Below are 18,277 nucleotides of genomic sequence, written 5' to 3'. Positions count from 1 at the left end.
ATGCTCCCGCTCCACCTATAAATAGGCCGGGTCTTTCTCTCTCACCGACCGACTCCATCTCTTCCTCTCTGCTTCCTGGAGGCGTCTCGTCTTCATGCTCTCTCCCGCCGTCAGCAGTGACATGTCGCTCATTCTTACTTCCTGGTAGCCGGTAGGCTTTCTTTCTTAGCAGCAGTACTCTTGACTTGGCTGGACCGGACGGACGGTTTTTCACCTTCATTTTGATCTGGGTCTAGTTTGGGTTTTTTCCTCAGCCTGGCGTCGGTGCTGGCTTCTCCGGCCCTGTACAGGGTCGGCCGAGTACAACACCTCTTTGTTTTGTCACGCCATCTTTCAGTTCATACTTTTCTTTTTTTCCATGTTTTTTGGGGCCCAGGTGGACGAGGGTTTTGTGTTTACTCCTCCAGTTTACATTTTCTTCAACATCACCAGAAGGAGAAAACAACCAGAGCGAAACAAAATAATTAATTGAAAGTTTAAAATCCTCCTCTTGTCTCCCGTGTCCATGATTATGTTCATTCTTTCAGTAAAAGATACTTTTAATTGTATTTAAGTAGAATTAAAGACATTTAACAGTGGCTGTATTAAAATACACATTTGCAGTACTCTAGTAGTAAGTAAGCCTGCATATGGATTGTATGTCATGTCTGAAATAACAAAAAGTGAATTATATTGAGCTTAATTTAGTTTTGTTGATAATTTATATAGAATTTAAATATTTAATAAAACTCAGTTTGTTGTTATTATGATGCTTTTGATGCCATGAATCTATCTGGAACTTGTAAATACCATCCTGCTTATTCTGGACTAGACTGTTTTATTCATTAATATATTAAACCAGTATTGGGTATCGGTCAATAGCAGGCATGAGTACTCGTACTCGTACTCATAAAACTGCCACCATACCACGACACCCGATAACGCTTTATGGCAGCGTGCGGTTTATGGCACTTGGCTGCAAGGCACGGGCGGTGAGGAGCGCACATCGTGGCAGGCAATGAGGAGTACACAACGTTATTTTGTCGACCGTATTTTTGGAAAATTAACCGTTGAAATGACAGTTTGAGGCTCCTGCTTGCAACAGTGGACTGAAATGGAGCTGCTGCTACTTAAACTGGCTGTAGAGCCTGTGTTTGGTCTGTTCCACCCAGCGCACACACACACACACACACACACACACACACACACACACACACACACACACACACACACACACACACACACACACACACTGGCGACCCGCCACTCCTAAATGAATGTAGAGGAAACCCTGTGGTTTCTGACAAAGTTTTATTGAAAGCACTTTAGTTCAATGTTTGTTCTCAGTTTATGACAGAGTTAACCCTTCCTGCTCCGGTCTGCAGACCGTGGCCGGAAGATGCAGGGGAGACCAACTGGTACTCCGGGCCGAAGCTGTCCTCAGCTTCAGAGTTAACTCCTTCGCCTCACAGCTGGTGGAAAGCAGCAGTGTGATGATCGAATTTGAACGAATCGTTCAAAACCCACGAGTCGCTTTACTGAACTGTGTCTCACGAGTCATCACGTTCATTAACTCGTTCACTGAGTCATTCTTGCTTCAGCCGTCCAGCTGCAGAGAGGAAAACAGAAATGTCATTGTTGTGCTGCTGCTAGTCTAACTGCAAATATTTAGATCACATTACTCGCTTAAGTTGTTCTCAGGTAAAAGCAGCTGTGTTGCTACTGCTAATGGCTGCTAAAAGTAGCTAATAGCGATAGTAGCCGCATCGCTAACGCTAATAGCTGCTGAGCACAGCAGCCATAGACATAAACACTAGACGCCTCACCGACTGGCAGGAACATACGTCAGTGCGTCCTCCATCTTGTGAGGGGCATTTGTCAGGACTTCAGCAACGATACCGCATCACTGTTCTGCTTTTGGTTGTACAAACAGACAAAATAAGGACAATGGACTGCGTGGGATTACCTTCCACAGGTAGGAAAAACATATTTATTGTTGTTGTCGTTGTGTTTAGCTCATATAAAATTAACTTAGATGAGCTGGAGCCGTGGAAAATTCTCTCTATTCCCTAGCTTAAGCTCGCCCTCAAACAACAACAAAAATATCAACATCTATTGGGTTCATCTAACGGAGGCTATTTTAGTTGCAGTGTGTAGAATATTACATTTCAAAAGAAATGAGTTGCTCAGAACCAGTCAGTGTACTGTTCCCCGCCTGTTCCAGCAGGAGAACGTCAGCCTGATCCCAGTAGGAAGTACTGTCTGGCTGTGCTAAAACAGCTGTGAGCAACATGTCACACCTCACTCCTTTTAGACATACTGACATGGACACAAACATTATTATTATATATATTGATTAGGATAGCAGATCAATTGATTGCACGTTGCACAAGCAGTGAATTAATGTGATAACACAGGACTCTGAACATGTAAATCCTTTTATTTTCACTAGGACCACTCCTCTGCACTGCCCACATGTCCTGATGCTTTGACAGCCAGACTCAGTGAAGCCATGGCCGAGGTGGAGAGTCTGAGAAGAGAGAAGAGGAATGAAAAGATGGAGAATGGAGGGCAAAGAGCACAGTGTGTGGTCTTCTGGAGGAACTGAGAGCGAAAAATCTACAAAATGAAGAGCTGAAAGAGAATATGTCATATAATATGTAATAATGGATAAATGTGTAACAATAAAGAAATAGGTAATAGGTAAATATCTAACAATTATTTTCTATCTAATATTAAAGGTAACTATGTAAAAATAAATGAAAGTATAATAGGTAAATATGTTATTGTGTGTAAATATGTTAAAAAAGTTATAATTTGTGCCCTAATGTACAGGTTTATTGTACATAAATGTCACATTGTGTGTAAATAAATTATTTTACATATTTTTGTCATGGGCTCCATCATGTTGCTGCTCTAAAAGGAGAGGACAGCGTCCCAATGTTCAATTTGCAAACTTCATCCATTTCCTCTCAATACTTTCTATTAGTATTCTACATTGAATAAATAAATAAATGAAATTATTTTTAATTTTAAAACATTAAAAATGAAAGCAATGATTCTTCACAGTCCTGTAAATGCATATTTGCGTAGTTTTCTTCAGAAAGCACATCGCTGTCACATAGACTTGTTTAGGCTGACGGGTCAGACTTGCCACTCACAATATGGCGGCCGCTCTGACGTATCGGAGCGGTGGGCGGACCCAGGCTGCACGGCGTCTAGTGTTTATGTCTATGACAGCAGCTACCAGCTCCATAAAGTCACATGAGGCTTTCAGCTCACTCGCTCGAGTCAGCTTGTCTCAGTGGTTCAGCTCGAATGCTCGAGTCAGCTCGAAACTTGAAAGAGTCGTTCACCTCCTCTGAATGGTTCACCTCAATGGAATCGCCCCTCCCTCACCTGAAAATCTGCAGTGGTGCTGCGCTCGGAAAGTTTCTGAATGATCGAGGAGGAAAATAATCACATAGTTTGTTTAACAAAGCTTGTAGAAATAAATACATGAATAAATACACAATAAATAATGTTAAAATACAACTTTGTTGCCTTTAATGCTGTCCCCTATAATTAGTTCCACCCTTTGAAAATCACGTTATTTATTGGTTCTCGTAAAACTGTATTTGAAAGTTGTAAGAAGAAAATCAAAATGTTGAAGAAAAAAAAGAAACTTTAAAAACCATACATATATAAATATATATTCTATATTTGCCATTCTGAATACCTGATATTTATTTGATGCTTAATGAGGATGGGTGGGGGCAATCTGTGGGCCACCAGTTTTTTCCCACGGTGTAATTTCGCTGCTGGAACGATCACTGCGGACAATCAATGGACTTCAGGGACTCCTGCCGATAGTTTGAAAGAAAGAAAATGAATAAACGCAGAAGAAGCCTTATCTGGATGCATTTTGAGATGATAAGTCCAACTCATGCCAAATGCCTGGTTTGCAGAGAACTTTTATCATTTCGGCAAGGAAGTACTTCGAATATGAAAAGGCATTTAGCCAGCAATCATCCCACTGTGATGCACCGCCAAGACCAACCTGAGACCACGGCACAAAGGGCAGCAGCAGCAGCAGCAGCAGCAGCAGCAGCAGCAGCCACAATGACTGCTTTTTTCACCAGCGTCTCTGCTGCTACTGATCAACAGAACACAAACAGACAATCAGAACAAGAAGAAGCACCGCCAAGAAAAAAACAGAGACAATCCTCCATGGGAGCATTTGTCTCAAGGCCCATGATGCCGCTGCAGCAGACCAAGGCAGACGAGGCTCTGGTTAAGATGATAGCCATGGATTTTCAACCATTTTCCGTTATTGATGATTTTCCTAAATGCAAATTTGTGAGGAGGATTCAGAGAGAAGGCTTACTTGGCACATTGTTGTGTTGTGTTACTTTTGCATTGTTGAAATTTGAATAATTGTTTTACTTCCAAATGTTTTTTGCATTGGCTTTTGCATGGCATTTGACATTCTTTAAATAGTTGTTATTCCTTTTACTTATTATTTTTATTCTTACATTATTTCTGTGTTTATATTTTATTCTTATATTGCACTGGTGAAAGTTCATTGTTATTTTACAGATTGTCATTTGTATTTGCATTTACTTTGGAAGATTGTTTACAAGATTTGCACTCATTCTTAATTTGTGAAGAGCCTTCATTTACTTTTTGTACATAGTTATTTTATTATTATTTATTAATTTTAGTGTTAGTTCCAGTTTCTGTTTACTTTCTATTCCAAATTTGCATTTTTGACATTTCACTGTGATGTTTCACTTTGGTATTTTCCTTTGCATTCTATTCTTGGTTGGTTAATCTAGTTAACTTTGAGGTTGTGACAGAAAAATAAAGATTTCCGTCTGAGAAGTTTTGATCTTTCCCTCTTTTTTCACAATTATATAGCATGTTTTCCTGTTTAAAATTGGTGGTCTTAGCTTAATGAAATTAATCAGAAGGGATTTGATTTAGTAGAAGCATACCACTTTTTATGAATTGTACATTCTGTTTAAATCACTCTTCAACATTGCAGATTGGACTGACCGACTTGTACCTGAGCTCAATCTGTGACATTGGAGAATTTGTTTGATGGTATTTATGGTACGTTTGTCATCATAGGTTAATATAATTTACTTTATTGATCTCCACTACCGGTTCCATAGACCTAATGTGTCTGGGGTGGTTTGATAAAAGACAAATATCTCGATCTATCCATCCATCCATCCATCCATCCATCCATCCATCCATATATCCATCCATCTATCCATCTATCCATCGATCCATGTATCCATCTATCCATCTATCTACCTATCTACCTCTATGACTTCGATTAGTGGTTAGAAGCCTGTCAATCACATTATTCCTATGGAAACTGTTAGAGATGGCTGTGAGTTCACCTGGAATTGGCTGAGAGCAAAAAAGGGGAGGGTTTTCCACAAAATAGTTCCTGGTTCAAATAAACCTCAAAAAACAACAAAAATAATGTCGAATAAAGAGACCAGCGACACTAGAAAGTAGTGTGTACTTATTATTTCCCTCAGAAATGTTTCAGCAATTTTATTCTATCCAGGAAACTAATAATACCCCCACCCCTGCTTAGTACGTTGCTGCCATGGCGCTAAAGCTCTCGACATGTTCAGTGCACAATTGCGCTTGCCCGAGTCACCTCGCTTCAGTCGTTCAGCTCGAATTCCCGAGTCAGCTCGAAACTCGAAAGAGTCGCTCACCTCCACTGAATCGGTGAGCAGCTCTGAGCTGCTCCAGTGACAGTCTGCGAGCCCTCCGCCCCTCCCTCACCTGAAAGTCTGCAGTAGCGCTGCGCTTGGAAGGTTTTTGAGTGGTGGTGGAGAAAAAAAACACATTGGTTGTTTCACAAAGCTTGTAGAAATAAATACATGTATAATACATGAATAAATACACAAAAATAATGTTAAAATACGACTGTAGCATGTATTGTGTTACTTTTAATATTGTCCCCTATAATTAGTTCTGCCCTATGAACATCATGTTATTTATTGATACTAGTAAAAAATGGAAATCTGAATGTTTGAGGAAAAAAAAACTAAACTATAAAATCAAATGTATATATTTATATATACTGTATATCTGTCATTCTGGATGCCTGGTACTTATTCAGTTTAATCATTAATTTATTTCCTGGATCAAATAAACCTCAGAAACGACACACATACTCTAGAATAAAGAGACCAGGGCCACTAAAAACTAGTGTGGACTAATTTTTTTTTTTTCCTCAGAAGTGTTTCAGCATTTATACATGATGCTCCCCAGTGGTTCGTAGCAGCAGGTGCAACTGAATCAAATGATTCAAATGAGTCAGACAACCGATTCACTTGGATGAACGACTCAAAAACCTGTGAGTCAGTTCAAGGAGTCAGGTTTCTCATCACTAATGTACAGCTTCGTGCCAGACCTGCTCTACATAAGCACGCTCGCTCGCTCATGCACACTGGTCAAGCCAGCACTGCATCATTTAAAGGGGCCACGCACGCAATGTTTTCTAACAGTATATGTGGCAGTGCCATGAAAAAAAATTATTGGATGTCAGTACATCACAATGTAGGAATGTTGTTCAATTAACCTTTGTGCAAGAAAATAAATGTGTGTATTGGCCTAAGTACTCGGTATCGGTATTGGTGAGTACTCAAATGCAAGTACTCATACACTACTTGTTTTGGAAAAAATGGTATCAGTGCATCCCTAATTAATATTTCCCTAATCCCTAATTACAGACAAGTGAGAAGCACAAAAAGCAGTCAAGACAGTTTTCAAACCTGCTGCCAGTTAGTTTGATCAGCCACACACACGCACGCACGCACGCACGCACGCACGCACGCACGCACGCACGCACGCACGCACACACACACACAGAGTAAAGTATGAAGAATAGCAGAAATTGCAAGCACAAGCAATAAACCATAAAATTCTTTCTCCATTCATAAATTTAAAGTCACATTTCCCCCCTCACATGTTAGCAGCCCCCATTAAACACAAGAGAAGACATTGAGGAAGTGAGCAGGTGTGTGTGGTCGCCCTCTCATGTCTGCTCCACTGAATCCTTCTGAAATCACCACTAATCAAATCGACAGAGCTTCCGCTGCACACCTACTTCCTGGAATGTAACCAGAGGGTGGGACAGGAAGAAAAGCTGCCACTCTGGACCATTTAAGTCCTTTTATGGGTTCTTTGAGGAACAGCTTTTAAACATGGTCAACTGCTCTCTTCAGACGAGTGTTTTCACCACCACAGAAGAAGAGCAGTTTAGGCCCCAAGGTTCTTAATAACTACCGTCCTGTATCAAAGTTCGCATTTTTCAGCAAAAATTTTGAAAAAATTGTTTTTACTCAATTAAATGATTTGTTACTTACAAAGAACATTTTAGAGACGCATCAGTCTGGTTTTAGGAAGAACCACAGCACAGAGACAGCCCTTTTAAAGATTTTAAATGACAACAGGTGCAATCAAGACTCCCAACAGCTCACAGTCTTGATTTTATTGGATCTTAGTTCTGCTTTTGACACCATTGATCATGTCATTTTATTAGATAGACTCAGGAATCTGAGCAGCGTCTCTGGTAATGTTTTTAAGTGGTTCAGTTCTTATCTCACAGATCAACGCTTCTTTGTAAGTATGGATAGACGTTCCTCAGGAACCCATGAAGTCAGCTGTGGGGTTCCCCAAGGATCGATTTTAGGCCCAATCCTTTTTAATCTTTTCATGCTGCCACTAGGGGACGTCAACAGGAGACATGGCATCAGCTTCCATAGCTATGCTGATGACACACAGCTGTATGTGGCGGTGTCTCCTGAGGACACAAGGCCAATTGATGCCCTTCTTAACTGCATTTTAGATATCAAGCTTCAGCTTCAGCTCAACCAGGACAAAACAGAGGTTTTAGTTATAGGTCCTGAATGCCAGAGAGCTTTTTACCAAAACTGCTAGATTGTAACCCATCTTCATCCGTAAAAAACCTGTGCGTGACTTTTGACTCTGAACTTAATTTTATCTCACACATCAAAAATGTGACAAAGACTGGTTTTTATCACCTGGAGAACATAGCCAGAGTCCGCCCACTTCTCTCTCAGGCAAGCGCAGAGGTGCTAATGCATGTTTTTATCTCCTGGAGGCTAGACTATTGTAACGCCCTGCTCTCTGGTCTCCCCAAAAAAACCTTGTCAGCTCTCCAACTTCTACAAAACTCTGCTGCACGAGTGCTGACGAGGACCAGAGGGCGGGCCCACATCACGCCTGTTTTAAAATCTCTGCATTGGCTCCCCGTTCGCTTCAGGATAGATTTTAAGGTTCTTTTATTAGTTTTTAAGTGTCTTAACGGTTTTGCACCCTCTTATTTATCTGGCTTGCTTTTACTGTATCGACCCTCACGAGCCCTGAGGTCCTCCGGCGCCGGCCTTTTAATTGTGCCTAAAACCAGAACCAAGACCCACGGGGAGGCTGCATTCAGCTCTTATGGCCCCTGTCTGTGGAACAGCCTGCCGGGGAGCCGCACGGCCGCAGAGACCGTTGAGATTTAAAAAAAAAAAAAAGATTCAAAACTCACCTTTTTAAAATCAGGCCTTTTAACTGATTGTTATATATGTATATATATCTATGTTTGCAGATATGTGTATTACCTATTTATTTATGTACTTTATCTATTATCTATTTATTTACTTTTATTAGGTTTTTAATTTAATCTTTTATCGCCAGCGATTCCTCAAAGGGGTCGCTACACTGGTGGTGGCCACGCTCCCCACCGGGATTTTATAGGCATGAAATGAGCCTTTTAATGGTGCTTCATGTGAAAGAACTTTAATCAGTGTCTTAACGTAGGTTGCCAATGGAAACAGTTTTTAGAGCTGCGTTCTATCATTCTACACCTCCATTCTTCTCCGATGTTGGAGCTTTTGATTCAGACTCATCCAGAAATAAGTGAAAAGAGCAGAAATTTACAATGTAATGCCAAAATGTTAAAAAAATAAGCTCATTCACGTGTTATTTTTGTTTTCTCTCAATGGCCACTCAGGGGCTCCGGACGAAAGCAAGACGGGAGTGAAAAAACTCAATGTTTTCTCGCTCTTTGGTCTGCATCCGAGGTTCAGGCCAAACTAGATGGAGCGATCCGGACCAAACCAATGAATGCAATCCATCTCCTGGTTCTTGTATGAGCGCTGTCAGCGCTAAAATGGTGAAGTCAGTGACGTATCACGTTTTGGAGTGACGCAATGACGTGGCTCTCACTTGGCTCCGTTAACGGAGGAAAAAGAACCGGTTCTTTGGTGGTGCTCATTTAGGAACTGGCTCTGGCACCGGCCTTGAACTAGCTCCTGGTTCTTTTTGGTGGAAAAGCCCTATGAGAGAGGTAGAGAGAGGTAGAGAGAGGTAGAGAGAGAGTGTTTGAAAGTGTTTTGAAGCAGCCTTAACCGTAAGCTTTAGTAAATAGAAAAGTCTTGAGTCTAGCCTTAAAAGTAGAGACTGTTTCAGCTTCCCTAACTGAAACTGGGATCTGGTTCCACATAAGAGGAGCCTGAGAGCTTGAAGCTCTGCCTCCATTCTACTTTTAGAAAACCTAGGAACCTTCAGTAAACCAGCACTCTGAGAACCAAGTGTTCTTCTGGGGAGATATGGGACTAACAGATCTTTTACGGTATGATGGAGCCTGGTTGTTAAGAGCTTTATAAGTTAGAAGGAGGATTTTAAATTTTATTCTAGATTTAACAGGGAGCCAGTGAAGTGAGGTTAGTATTGGAATGATGTGCTCTCTGACGCTGGTTCTTGTCAGGACTCTCGCTGCAGCATATTGAATCAATTGAAGACTTTTTAAGCAGTGATTTGGACACCCTGATTATAGGGAGTTACAATAGTCTACTCTCAAAGTAACAAATGCATGGATTAGTTTTTCGACATCACTGAATCAACATGTTTCTAATTTTGGAAATATTACGGAGGTGAAAAAAGGTAGTCCTGCAGATTTGTTTAATGTGGGAGCTGAAGGATAAATCCTGGTCAAAAATAACTCCCAGGTTCCTCACGGTGGTACTGGAGGTCAAAGTAATACCATCTATTGTTACTATATCTTTAGATCATTTCTCTCTCAGATGTTTTGGGCCAAATATAATAATTTCAGATTTATCTAAGTTCAGAAGCAGGAAATTACGTCTCATCCAAGCCTTTATGTCTTCAAGACAAGCTTGTCTTTTAGAAAGTTGGTTATTATCATCTGGTTTCATAGATAAATAGATTTGTGTGTCATCTGCATAACAATGGAAGTTAATGGAATGTTTTTAAATAATATTCTCCACAGAAATTATGTATCATGGGAAAATTATGGAACATAAAACAGAACCCTGTGGAACTTCATGTTTAACTTCAGTCTGGACTGAAGAGTCATTGTGAACATGGACAAAGTAGAACCTGTCTGATAAATATGATCGGATCCAATTTAGTGCTGTACCTTTAAGCCCGATGATGTGTTCTCGTCTTTGTAGTAGGATGTTAATCTTAAGGCTATCATTGTCAACATCCACATGAATGTTAAAGTCACCCACTATAATGACTTTATCAGTACTAAAACTGAGAGAAAGGCTGAGAATCTGATGGTGACGGGAGCGGAGCGGGGCAGGCTGCCGAAGCGTCTCATCATGGCTTCCTGCAAGAGTCTGCGGCGAGAAGCGGAGGTCTTCTGACGGGAAGAGGGTCGCTGCTCTGGCTGTCCAGAGGAGAGGGAGGTCGCTCCAGCGTTGTTGCCCTCCGGTGATGACGAAGTTGCTGCTGTTTGGGACGCAGGAGGAGGGAGATCCAGGTGGGAAGCTGGCGGGGCTGCAGTAGCGGGAGCAGGATCATCAGCTTGGTGGACTGGGACATCATCAGCCAGTGAAGCGTAATAGTTGGCCAGGCTGAGTGCAGGAGGTGAGGCCGCTGCACCGGAGCATCCCATACGACCACGGATTACCACCTCCGACCATGGCGGCTGATGGCTGGGGGTCGAGCAGGAGGAAGAGCGAGTATAGGTGGAAGAATTCCACGCAACTGTGTCCTGAAGGTTCTGAATGGTCGAATTGAGCGAGGTGAACTGTTTGGACTGGCCTGCGGCTACGTCCATGAAGCTAGACAACATGGCACCCTTCTTCTGCAGTTCTCTGGAGAGCCGTCCAATATCCTCTTTAAAAGGCATGGTTCTTTTTTGGGATGGTCCCGACAGTAGTTAGAATGGTAGGGGACACAGAGCTGAAGGTGAGGGAAGCTGTTCGGGTTTGCACTCACCTCACCTCCCGCCGGTTCGGGCGTAGGCTCTACACCCCCCTAATCTGATCAGATGAGTCCAGAAAAATCACTCTTGTCTGTTTCTCAGATAAGCTTTAAAAAGGGTGTAAGGGAAATATAAAAGATGCTTCTGTAAGAAAGATCAACGCAAACAAAACCACATTTGTTTTCTCGCTTCCACTCAGTGTCTCCGGCGTTGCCGTCCGTCATCCGAACATATAAAAAACTGTTCGAAATTATAAGGTATCATTTTTTATTTTTTTCAAATATATTTTGTTTTCATTTTGAAATATAACATAATTTTGAATAAAAAATGTTTTTGGTTTATTCTTGTGACATTTTTCTTGAATTTTGAAATTTGAACTAATCAACAATCCAACTAATCTTAATTTATTAATTCCCTGGGAGAAATTCCTTTTCCACATTGACCAATCCTGTTTCTAGGGGGCAGACGTGCTTCAGGGAGCTGATGAAGGTCAAACATCTTGCTCAAGGATCCACAGGGTAATCCGTCTGTAGTGAGGATGACATCCTACGAGCTTCTTATCCCAAGTTTTCCTCTCAGCCAACACTGCCCCAATAAACAGAATGCAGATTGAACTATTAACTCTACTGAAAACAAATGGGGCTTAGAGGGTGGACAACATGAGTAAAACTTCTTTTGAGGTAAAACTTTGAAAGACAAAAGTTTTTGTTTTTGTTTTAATGCAGCATATTAAAATGCATGTCCTCAAAGTTGCACTTCAATTCAGTGAGAACAGTAATTATGTCAGAATACAAATGACAAAAAAAATTACACTCAGCTACAACAAATACTTGATTAAATAATTATTCAATAGAAGTATACTAAACAGGCAAAAAAAGCCTCATAAAACTTGAAGATAATCCGTTAACAGAACTGGATCATGATTAATTTGCTTAGATTTCATCATTATTATTATTATGATTATTATTATTATTATTAATTGGAAACGTGGAGGTATGTGCAGGTCATCCCACTTAAAAATAGTGTCATGCAACAATGGTTGGTCCTCACAAGTGTAGCAGTAAGATTATTTTTTTTTACTTTCTCTTTTCTGACATTTAAAGTGACATTCTAACTCAGCAGTGGAAATGGGGGTCCTCACAAAGAACTCCAAGATCATGGTCCTCACAACCTGAGAAAGTCATTGTTTGGTTGTAGTCGAGCTGCCTTGCCCCTCTCACTCCCTCCTCCTTGACGGAGGTGTCGCGTCAGAGGGCAGAACCTATATCCCTCCAGTGCGCGCACTCCGGAGGAGGAGAAAACAAAGCACATGAGAGATCTGAAGCAGAGAGTGACACGGGTGGCTCAATCAACGCGGGCAGCGCGAGCCAAATCAGCCACAAGTATCTCGAGCGTGGCAAATCCATCGTGCAGGCGATCTCCCCAAAGGCACGTCAAAAGACGTGTGAAGAACAGCCGGTGAGCGCCGCCATGACTGTTTACATTGCGGGAGTAGGTGGCTCTGTGGTGCGTTCAAGTGCGCTGGGAATCAAAACGCACGGACATGTGAACAGAACTCATTTGATTTAAAATGATTGATCGTTGATTGTGAGAAAACAGTGAAGAAAATACTGCTATAATTTTGAAATTAGAGTTTCTGAACTGTTTATTTGTATTTTGAATCATGCATTGACTATTTGATTTACTAAACGTAAACGTTTGATTTGCTAAAACTTACTAGAATAAAAAGTTAAGAATTGAGGGTGAAAAGTATAAATACTTAGTAGGCATGTGGAAATTATTATTTTGTGATTTAATTTTCTTATCTTGGGATGGTAACACCATAAGACTGCTAAAACATGTACACTTAGTTAAAATACAATTTAAATTCTTCAAGAGTAAAAACACAGAATGGAATCAAATGTGCTTGTTGTTAAGAAAGGTGTGTAAAATCTGTGAAGCTGAAAACAAACCATATTTACATGTGCTTATCCTGCATTCCCTTTGTTCCTTTGAGGTTTTTCCACCTGCTGCAAATGACTGCAAAAGAAAATAAAAGCAGCCAATACGCAAAGAGTGGAGTCCTGTTCTTCAGTTGGGGGGACGTCCTATCAAGTGGGGACAATCTGCAAAAAATAGACACACATGTATGTGTGTGTGCGCTTGTGTGTAAGCTATTTTATTTCAAGTTATCTTGTGTGATTCTAGTTGAATATCCTGGGCTCCTTGAAAGCTTTGGGCTCAAGGCAATTCAACATTGAGCTGCAATGAGGTCTTCTGTGATGGACATTTGTGTCTTGAGTTCAAGAAGCTCGATATCAGTCTGACTCCATCAGAGGTCAGGGATTTCTTCAACTGCAAGATATTCATGCCATTATCCAACAGGTTTTCACTTCTTCTGTTCACTCTATTTTGTTCTTTTCATCTTGTTTTATATCTCTTGATTCCATGTTTTGCTTTACTAAAAATCCCCAGTTGCAACTTCCATTATATGATAGCTTCCATTTTAAAGTAAGAGGAAAGAAAGTCTGAAATCCAGAGTAAAGTATTTGCATCGTATTTGGCGGTTATAGATTCATGTGTATCTTCAGTTCTTTAAAATTACTGTAAAATTATTTTAGTGTTTGAAATGCATTTAATGTTTTGTGTTGTTGTGTCTTTTGTTTCACATTGCTGTAGCCTTGTGGTTCTTGGAGAATGCAGGACTTTTTCACGCCGACTTAAAGCCAGAAAATATGATGCTGGTAGCTCCTTTTAACCCCTCTACTGATGTGTGGTCGTTAGGATTCATTGCTGCAGAAATGCTCAGGGGAACTCCACTGTTTCGCCCTCATGATGAAAATGACAACTGAGAACACAAACAATAGTTTTAATCTGTTTGACAGAGATTCATGTAACAGTTTGTACTCAGTGATTTAAAGCGCTTGGTTGTTATAAGGGTAAACATATTTTAAATGTCAAGACACTTTATGCACAGATGTGTAATACATCTTCTCTGTGTTGATAAATCAATGCACAATGCCGGGCATACGTTAGACCTAATTATTTCTCATGGTCTTGCTTTGTCACTTTGTGAAAGAACCTCACAAATAATAGGGAAATGATCTGAGATGGGAGTCTCAGATCATTTCCCTATTATTGTTGTGGTTCTTGCTCCTCCACCTATTATCCAGCCTCCTTTTCCCGCATCTCGCCGTCAGATAATTACCTCACCTGCAGCTGCAGTGTTTGCTGCTGCTTTTGTGGACTTGGATTTTTCTGTTTGTGCTGGAAATGTTCCGACGGAATGCCCGGCCAGCTTCCTGTCATCTTTTTATTCCACTTCCTCTGGGATCCTGGACACTATTGCTCCTTTTCGGTGCAGGTCCAACAAGTCCAGGTATGATCCTTAGTTAAATAACTCTACCCGGGCCCTCAAACAGCGCTGCAGACAGGCAGAGCGCCGCTGGAAGAAGGACAGGCTCCATGTATCACTAGAAATACTAAGGGACAGTCTTGCTCAGTGCCAGAGGGCTGAGAAAGAGGCTAATCCCAATACCTGTCAGACATTATTTCCACTAATGATCATAGTGTTTGATCACTTTGAACTAGTCTCTAATTCATTCTGCACTGAGGTCGTTCAGCATATGAGAACAACAATCTTGGAAATCTTCCAGTGTGGAATCTTCTATCAAATACATGGAGACCTGTGACAATTGGAGCTTTGATAGATAGGAAAATGTTGAGCAGCCCTCCTCCAGCCCCACCAGCTTTAGCAACAACCATAATCTGACCATTGAACATCCTCCGTCTGAGCTGAGCAGCGAGGAGCAGCCCTCAGCACAAGATGTCTTTTTCAGAGGAGCAAAGACATCTAAAAAAAGACCTTTAGAGGATTTGAGCCATTCAGAGTGTCAGCAGGTATTTGTCTGAACTTTATCCCTCTAAAATACGGCACACAAAAAAAACCTCACAAACTTTCATGAAGGAAAAAAAAAGGGAACCAATGTTTTAGTCAACTCAAAAACTGAAATGGGTCAAATTGACCCTTAACATAATACAAGGACTTCCCATGTGATGAGGATGTGTTCCATGTCTGTGTGGACCTCATGTCAGAGTATAATCTGACATTAACAAATGATGTGTTTGAAACAGTTGACCTGTATATCAAACTGAGGCAGCTGATTAATACTGAACTTGATGTAGAACTTTGAAAGTGAAAACTACCTGATATGTGGAGACTGTCACATTCACCTCTCCAAATTGTTTCGCTTTTTCTTTTCTGTATTGTTCCAGGAAAAAAATAAAGCTTCGTACATAATTGCAACTGTCAATTCTAATTGTGTTAAATGCAAAATCCACACATGCATGAACAGATTTTTTTTATTCAAACAGTTAAACGATCATTGAATAATGAACAGCATATGGTTGAGAGGGAAGTGCAAAAACGACAACCAAAAAGCACCTGAACACATATTGATGCTGCTTGAACATTAAAAAAAATAAATAGGCTTTTATTAGTTTCAGACTTGTTTGTTGAATTGATTGGAGCTTAGACTATGTCCATCACCCATACGTTGCTCTCTAAGACTTTGTTCATTTCATGTCGAAAGTCTGGATAGTTGTCATAACTCACAGACAGCTCCAAGTAACAGCCACATGTATGAGCGACAGGACGTCTCTGAAATCCCTCCACTTGCCTGAAGCTGACACTGATGCTCTTTCCTGTGAACAAGTCTGATCCTGTGCAAAATCTGAGGAAAGAGGGGAGGTGCTGGGTGTCTGATTCTCTGAGATATGCATTTACATACTTGACTATTTGTTTCTCCTGAGCATTCGGGGAGCTGGGTATGTAATTGATCTCATGGTTTTTCTTGAAGTTGGCTGAAGTTCTTCATAGACAGCGACAATCCCTTTCAGCTCTGATTTCACAGGTGCCAGTGTGTTGCTCCACTGTTCGATCACGAAAGCAGGCTCCTGAATCAGTTTCTGGTGAGCAAGCTCCTTCAGAATTTGGTCAATGTTATCTGCTGTTTGAGTCTCCGGCAGTGGTGAAGATCCATGATTTCCAACAATTCTTCTTGATCAACACTGTCAAAATCTGATCTGCAAGATTCAAAGATCCTTCGCTCAGACTCTGACACATACTTGAAAAAGATGTCCACAAGATCACTCTCCAAAGAGCCCAGAACTGCCTGCTCCAGAAGTACAGGTGCAAGTTTTACAGGAAGGTACTTCTCTTTCTGCCAGCCAAATGTAATTATTCTGCTCACGCTTTCCCATTCATTTTGACCAAAATCATGACGCAGGAATGGCACTTTGAAGCCATTTCCCATAGTGCATTGCTCATAGAAGTCAATCCAAAATTCTGACAACACATCCCTTAAAACTCCTCCATCGTCCACAGCCTTTTCAAGCTTTCCATCAGGAAGTACAAGTCTAAAGGAAACGTCATTCTCTGGGATACTTTCCTCAGAAAACACTTAAGTTCTCTGAGAATTTGTCCACTGAAGAACAATCATTTTCTTAACTCTTTGGGTCTGATTGGCTTGTTCCTGCAACGTTTCCACTGCAGGAGGCAGAAATGGTTAAAAAGACAGGTCCTCAGAGAGAGGCATGGTATCATCAAGACTGGAGTACTCCATGTCGGAGATCCTTTGTGTGTGGAACGTTACAACATCACTATTATCTAAAGAATCCACATGAAGTAATGCACCATGATCAGGTAAACCAGATGTGTCAGATGTGCGGCCTGTGGCGTACATTACAGAGACCTTCACCAGTTGGATTAGCAAACACTGTGCTGCTTTCAATGTCGATGATATCTGAAGAATTGATCTCCACAATGTTTGCTGCAGCAGCGTCTGGAGAATGGTGATCAATATCAGATCTGTCATTTGTGTTTTCACTTGGTTGTGCACTTGCAGCACGAGTACCCTCTTCCTGATGTGTGCCACTGGTGATGTCTTTCTTTTTGGTTGTTAAATAGAAACGCAAGAGAGGCAGCCTGGTCTTGTCATACAGCTCCTCAACTGTGATACTATCATCTAATGAATGCTCCTGAAAATCACTTAAATCAATGTCAAAATCACTGACAATCCCTACTGTATTTTTTCCATCTGGAAAAAACAACTGCACAGCTTTTTCAGTCATGCCCTGCTTTTTAATGTCTTTTGGGACACTCACTTTTCTGGTTCCTCCACCTTTTTTGGTGCGTACCTGCATAAATCCCTCCTCTCTGTAGTGCATCCATCCAATCTCAATGTTTCTGATTCTTCTGAGCATTTTGTGGATGTTTTTGGTGCTCCTTCTCGAACACTTCATCACTTTTGTTTCTGGAAAGTCTTTGACTTGCGACTGCTCGGTTCTCTTTCCTTTCGTCTGCAGTGTCCAAAAACAGCCAGTCGATCACCATAGGATGGCAGATCCTCCTTTATTTGGACGTCCGTCATGAGGCATAGAACACCAGAATCAATCTAAAATAAAGAAAATTAAAAAGAGAATTCTTCATTAAAATGTATTAAGCTATAACAATTAACCTTTAATCAGAAATATGTTTTCATGAAGCATATCCACACTTTAAAAAAAGAAACAATTAATTAATAAAAACACATCCTATATTAAGTACCTTCCCCGTTCCATTCGCTGTATGTCTTCCTCAGGCACATGTCGTGACTTTAAATAGTCACTAAGGTCATCCATCTGGTACAGTTTAAATGACTCTTGCTCTCAGAAGTACAGCTTAGACATCTTAAAACCATGTACAAGTCACAAATTGAGTTTGGTAAGTGACACTTTAATTTTAATCAAAGCAACGGAGAGACTCATGCGCTGTGCATCACGGGTCGCAGTGACGTAATGCTCTCGTAGCACAGTTAATACCTCACGTTGATGGCAAGGATGCGTTGATAGTTTGGTGAGGACATTTCATTGAAGAGTTTTTGATGCCTGAAGTCCAAATATGTTAATATTGTGCCAACTTTCCCAAACTGGAGTGGGGATATCTCAATTACTACATTATCAATGGGAAATATGACAACACAGGATGCTATAGAGGTGACAGTAGCTGTCACAATTAGAAAT

At 40.9% G+C, this 18,277-nt stretch overlaps 1 protein-coding gene across 1 annotated transcript in view; it reads left to right on the top strand.

Annotated features, from left to right (window-relative positions):
• Window positions 1–18,277, top strand: part of LOC308111366 (uncharacterized protein) — a 110,695-nt gene that overhangs the window by 49,475 nt on the left and 42,943 nt on the right. The window lies entirely within an intron of this gene.

This window comes from Lipophrys pholis, assembly GCF_963383615.2.
Source record: "Lipophrys pholis genome assembly, chromosome: 6".
Taxonomy (NCBI): Eukaryota; Metazoa; Chordata; class Actinopteri; order Blenniiformes; family Blenniidae; genus Lipophrys; species Lipophrys pholis.
This window is presented reverse-complemented; position numbering and strand designations above follow the sequence as displayed.